This window comes from Pinus tabuliformis, chromosome 1_2 (assembly GCF_031772625.1).
Source record: "Pinus tabuliformis cultivar Carrire ecotype Pingquan chromosome 1_2, CPIR1, whole genome shotgun sequence".
Lineage (NCBI taxonomy): Eukaryota > Viridiplantae > Streptophyta > Pinopsida > Pinales > Pinaceae > Pinus > Pinus tabuliformis.
In genome coordinates, this window is record NC_142298.1 from 69,350,223 (window position 1) to 69,356,394 (window position 6,172).

Consider the following 6,172-nt stretch of genomic DNA (forward strand, 5'->3'; position numbering starts at 1 on the left):
GATGATAACAATACCAACAAAACCAAGGCAACTAATTGAAACTAAAAAAAAAGAAAAAAATCCATTTTACTTGTATGAGTCATATCAATAGACAATGTCTAGAGGAGCTGATTGAGAATAACTAGAGAAGATAATGTCTGGAGGCACCATTTGAACCCCATTCCTCATTTTGACTTAAGCTATAATTCTGATTGATGGAAGACATAACTAGCAAAAATTGCTTTATCATTGGTGTCTTTGAAGGGTTAGTTTTCTCCTACTCGGGATCATAAATGGGAAGCATCCTCACACTTTTCACCATAATTACTTGTAAGTATTAGATCTACAATGGATTTGTTAGTTGTCTCCTTCGGCAACGTGTTCAGTGAAGTCCTTTGAAATGTGGAGGCATGATACTGCATCTGGTCTGAGTGCACTCATGTCCCTAACACCCTATTTGATGAAGCTTTGCTAGCATGTTAAGTTTTATCCATCTCCCTCCCGAGCCTATCCCATATTACTCCAATAAACTATCAATTCCTATAGTTAAAAAACAAATTTATCTATCTCCCAATTTCATTATAAAACTCAATTAAGTTAAATTTAACAATACAATTAAATTGAGTTTAACAATATAGATTAACGATTCATAATCACTTCTATAAATGCAAATAATCTAGGCAAATCAATAAGCAAAACACATCGTATACAAAGTTTTCTAACATTATAAAAATGACGGATCCCTCTGGTATTGTTTTCCCATACCTTCCTCTTACCGCATTTACAGAAAATAAAAAAGTAATTTGAAATAAAAAGAGTGAGGATTGTAAGAAGAGCTGCAGCTCTAAAGCAGCTCATCTTGTATCATCATTCTTAAAGTCTTGATGATGGATCCCAGTTGGGATTTGAAACGTTGGCATAAAAATACTCATACTGTGGGTTCTCCGGTTATTAATTCAAAAAAAATAAAAAAGTAATTTTATAAATAAAATTTTATTTGTCTGATTTCACATAAATGCCGTATTGTTTCTAGGGTTTCACTAGCATGCCCTAATACTCTCTATTGCATTTATAGGAGAACAGTTTTTTCATTAATAAAATTTCATTTGTTTCAGTGTCAGGGTTTGACATAAACAGCTTATTCTTTCTAGGGTTTCACTTGAATGTTCTAATTGCTCTATTTTTAGTTACAGTTGCGGTTGGATCTGCAATAGCCGAAGTCTATGAGATCGAAGAGTGGTTGAAGTCCCAATCCAGACGTGTGGACGATGGCGGTCGCTTGGTCACACGCGGAAGGCAGATACGAATGTGGCAGAGAAGAGAAAATAGATTTAATTTCTGCCTGGATTGTCAAAAGAAAGAGGGAATCTGTATGACTGACATATGGTGTGTAATACCACCACACAATTTCATCTTCTTGCATCATATAGTATGGTAAACAGTGCAGTTGAATATTCCAATTAATTCTCTAGAAAATTCAATTCTCATCTTCTTCTGGTTCTTTTTCGCATTTCGTTCTCTCCCGTCCACCTCACATTCATTGGCCATCTTTCCCCATCACATACAAAACTTTCCCATTTTTCAGTTTTATTTTTATTTCCGCTATTCTTTTCTTAATCATATTATCCTCATTTTCTTGCTTTGCTGCACAAGAAATTATGGGGGAAAATTTGTCTGGAGCCTCACTATAAGCTTCACTCATCTAACTCGGTTTTTGCAGGATAAGCCAAGACGTACGAATATGCAAACAAACTCCCGTCTTCAAAAGTGGTGTTCATGGAGTGGCCTGTTTTGAAGACTACCATCCTAATTTGGTTAGCTTTTCCATTGTCATTGGCAATGTTGTTCTTGTCATACTCTTGAGTTTTAGTAAAGATGCAACCTTTCTAACATCGGAAATCCGCCTGTCCCTCCTTAAGTCCTTGTCCTAACTCAGTTTATCGAGGGGGAGCTCTCGTCATGTTTTACATTTCCAACATGGTGGGTTTATGTGATTGATATGGTAAATTGGATAAATTTATTGTTTTTTCGTAATGTAGAAGGTTTTTGTGTCACTTATGCACAGTAATAGTACACACTATTATCCGAGGAGAGTGGCCTGCAATACCATAAAAAATTAATAGGATTTATCTCATGATAAGTCTCTCCCCTCGCGGGGATTTACCAAAGTACTTGAAATAGAAAAGAACATCTGACAACCTAAGCCTAAACATGGAACACTCAGGGTGAGTTCTTTAATTGCATATAAACCAGAAAAATTAGACTAAGCTAGATGTCCCGGAAGATCAGAAGCTATTTTCTCATGCCCACAGTCAGAATCAACACTGATGAAATTTTAAGTTGTTGTCCCTGCCTTCGGAGTCCAGCTAGCTGTTTCAGTCTAAACTGTCCTTGTCCCGTCACCTTGACCCTCTTCACCTCGAAATGGCATTAGTAAGATTTTCATATTTTTGGTCTAACTGGTCAAGCTTCTTGAGAATATCATTGTGCTGAGAACCATTCTCTTCTATGGTACATGCATTTACAGTTTTCACGTGCCAATGTAAGTCCACAGTTTTCAGGTACTTGGTGTCACTACTCCAGCAGAAACCTGTATCTGGAATCCGAGGGCTCTTTTCTTATTTAAGTCTGCTGCTGGGGATCTTCCCTGTTTCACAAATCCTATTTTCCAGATATTCCACCTACTGCTTCGATGCTTCAGGGAGTTTCCTGTGATATGCTTCTGTGTCTGCTACCACAGGTGTTAGGGCCCGCGGAGTGCTTATTTCTGTGCTCCTGCACGGCCTACCTCTTCACACACCTTGGTTGGCATCAAGAATCTCCCAATCTGACCAACAGTCTTTATCTTATGCAATTGTGTTTAGCCAAACTACCTACTGGATTGCTGGTGGCTTCATTCCAAGTATCGGATTTCAGACCAGTTCCTGATTGCTTTGAATACATCGCCCAATGCTGAGTAGCATCAAGACCTGGTGACAAGTTCTCACAATTCTTCAGGATGCCCCTTGTACGTCTATGAACCTGTGTTGTAATGACCTGCATATCATCACTTACATCAGACATAATGCTTAGAGATAATGGCAGTCCTGTGATGGGATGTGATATCATAATAGGTATTGCAGAATGGTGGAGCACAGGATCACACTGCCTTCTGCTTCTTTGGCCCCTTCTGTCTCCCCATGAACAAACCGTACATGCACACATCCCTCATCATGTACGTGCTGACCATGTGGCTTGTACTGCACATTGCCTCCTTATCAGTGCATGTGGGTTTAAATTGGATTTATTGTTGAAACTTGAGACTATTGATGGACTTTTAGATCCATCTACTAGGATGAAAAACTTAAGTGGATGAATAGATGTCAATGTGCCTTGAATAAGGGTTGGTTAACAGCAGAAATGCACACATTGAGTTTAAGTCCATTGAATAGCAGACATGTGCACATTCAGCTTAAGCTAATTGAATAGATTGTCTATCTCCTGTTAACCAACCCTCCCGCTCCCATTAATTTTTTTCTGCAGATACTGTAAAAATGGGCAAAGTATGTGATAGGTATCTTCATGAAAGCTGTAGATGGCAAACACATTACTTTATCAGCATTTTCCATCCGTTACAATTTATTCTTCAAAATTGCAGTGGCTGCAAAGAAACAACTTGCACACCCTTATCTGTAGAGAGGAGGTGCTTTTTTCAAGGGTTACTTATTCCCACAGTCTATCATTCCCAATTGGGATGCCTAGTTCTTTTTTCCACGTCAAAGTGTATCAGCCAATATCAGAAAATATTAGTTTCACCAACAAATCATTGCAAGTCTGGAATTTCAACTTCTGGGAAACGGTCATCCAAACTACCACATCTGTTACATTATTGACTGTATTGGAAATGTAAAATATGAAGAGTCTGTAGAGATTTCATCATAATCAGTGTGGGGTACTGCTCTTTAATGTCAATTGCATTTGCGAGCTTCAACCTCTGGAGATCATTGTTCGACTGTCACCAACGAAGGAGATTGCTGCATATGGAGTTTGGAAGTGCAGGCAGTTTTCCATGTTAGAGAGGTCTTTATAACTTGCACATGTTAGAGTATGACAAGGGCATTATCAAACGTTGCCAATGCAAATGGTGAAACTTTCCATCTTGGGAATGACATATTGCTTGAAAGATCAGTGCAAAGAAATATTTGGGATGATGATAACATGAAAACATGCGTTGAAAAGATATACACGATTATCACATAGGACATGTTTGAATGATTATCACATAGGACATGTTTTTGAACATTTGAAATTTTCCCAATGGGATATCGAAAGAAATATGAATTAAATTGATTTTCTGATTCTACGCTTTAACAGAAATTAAAAAAAAATGGAATTTCTGATGTTATAGTTTATTGAGTTGTAGGCTATTCTCTTTTCTTGGTATTTTTTTTTCTCTTTACAATATCAATGCGTCAATGCAAAAGAATCAAATCCATGTTGATTATTCAGCAATTCTTTTTAAAATAAAATTTAAAGCAATGGAATTTCTGGCTATGTAGTTTATCGAGTTGCTGGCTATTCTTTGTTTGTCTTTATTAAATTTTTTTCCTTTATTATATCAATGCTTCAATACAGAAAATTCAAATGCATGTTAATTATTCAGCATTTTGTTTTACAATTTTTTTTTGATGTAATGGAATTTCTGGTTATTTAGTTTATTGAGTCATGGGCTATTCTTTAGTACTCTATTTTTCTTTTTCCTTTATTATATCAATGCGTCAATACAGAAAATTCAAATGCATGTTAAATATTCAGCAAATCTTTGTAAAACAAATTTGAAAGAGGATATTTTCTGATTTTATAGTTTATTGAGTTGCAAGCTGTTCCCTTTTCTTGGCAATTTTTTTCTTTACAATATCAATGCTTCAACACAAAATAGTCAAATGCGTGTTGATTCTGTAGCAATTCTTTGTTACACAACTTTCTGCTCTAGCTTTTATAATATTGAGAAAAAAGATGCAGTACCAATTATAGTTTTATCATGAAAATTTCCTTTTCTCTCCATTCCAAAATATGGGAGTGAAGCTCTAGGATAAGGCTATAAACCGTTGGTTAGATTACACGTGTGGACATAAGTGGAAGTCAGGACACGCCTCTGTGGCTGTTATAATGAGGAAGACGAAACAAGAGTAATAAGTGGGCATCGTCTATGTATCTGTGTGACGTACTAATTCAAATATCTACTATGTAAATGGAATGAATTGACCCAGAATTGGGAGTGGAATGATGATCCTGTATGCAAGGAGTTTTGGCCCAATTCCCAATTGGAATGTATGTTGTGCATATAATCCATGTAGTTTATGTTTATCGAATGTAGGGACAGCAGCAAGAAAGTTTTTGCAGGATATAGAGAGAAAAATCAGTGTAAAAAAATAGAAGCAAATATGGCACTTGATAGTTACGATAATTGATGAACTATTTATTGTGTGCGATATCGAAACTCTGAGACGATGAGAAGTTATTTTTGTTAGAACTGTACTGGCAGCTATGTACCCATAAGTATTTTTCAAGACTCGATTTATTTTAGTCCTTGTCATGATTGCACTACCAAGGAGTGTTATCAGGACCAGTTGAGCCACACTGGTACAGATGTACAGTCTTCAAACCAGTAGCTGAACCAGATCAGGGGGCTAGTTCAGACCCATTCACAACTGGTTTGGTACCGACACCAGCTGGTTCACACCAATTCACACACTAATGTGGGAACACCAGTGGTTCTGGGGAGGGGAATGAAAAATAAGGGGAAAAGAGAAAACCCTTCCTCCTCACTCCCAAACCCTGAAATGCGCAAACTTTACATATTGGTGCCTAATGGTTAAGATATACCTATGTGTGTGTGTGTGTGAATCATTAAATTCTGCATATTTTGTGTTTTTTTTAGTAGACTGGTTCACGGGCCTGTTCTGGTTCTGTACCAGTCTGACTGTTGGTTGGTTCTGGTTCTAATAACACTGACTAAGTGTGGACAGAATCAGATTACTGAAGTCGAAGTATATATTATATTATTTTAGCACAGCCTTAGATATCATCAAATCTTTAACATTAGACATGCTATCTTTTAACATTGCATTCTGCCACCAATGTCTCCACTGCCAGTGATTCTCTGTATGCATGATTTGTCCATGCTATTGGGAACCTATATTACTGATAAGAT

At 37.0% G+C, this 6,172-nt stretch overlaps 1 long non-coding RNA gene across 1 annotated transcript; it reads left to right on the top strand.

The window, feature by feature from the left end:
• Positions 1–984: 984 nt before the first annotated feature.
• Positions 985–4,316, top strand: LOC149204462 (uncharacterized). The gene is made up of 2 exons (XR_016252371.1): positions 985–1,408; positions 1,700–4,316. It is a non-coding gene; the product is annotated as an uncharacterized LOC149204462 (long non-coding RNA).
• Positions 4,317–6,172: the final 1,856 nt, after the last annotated feature.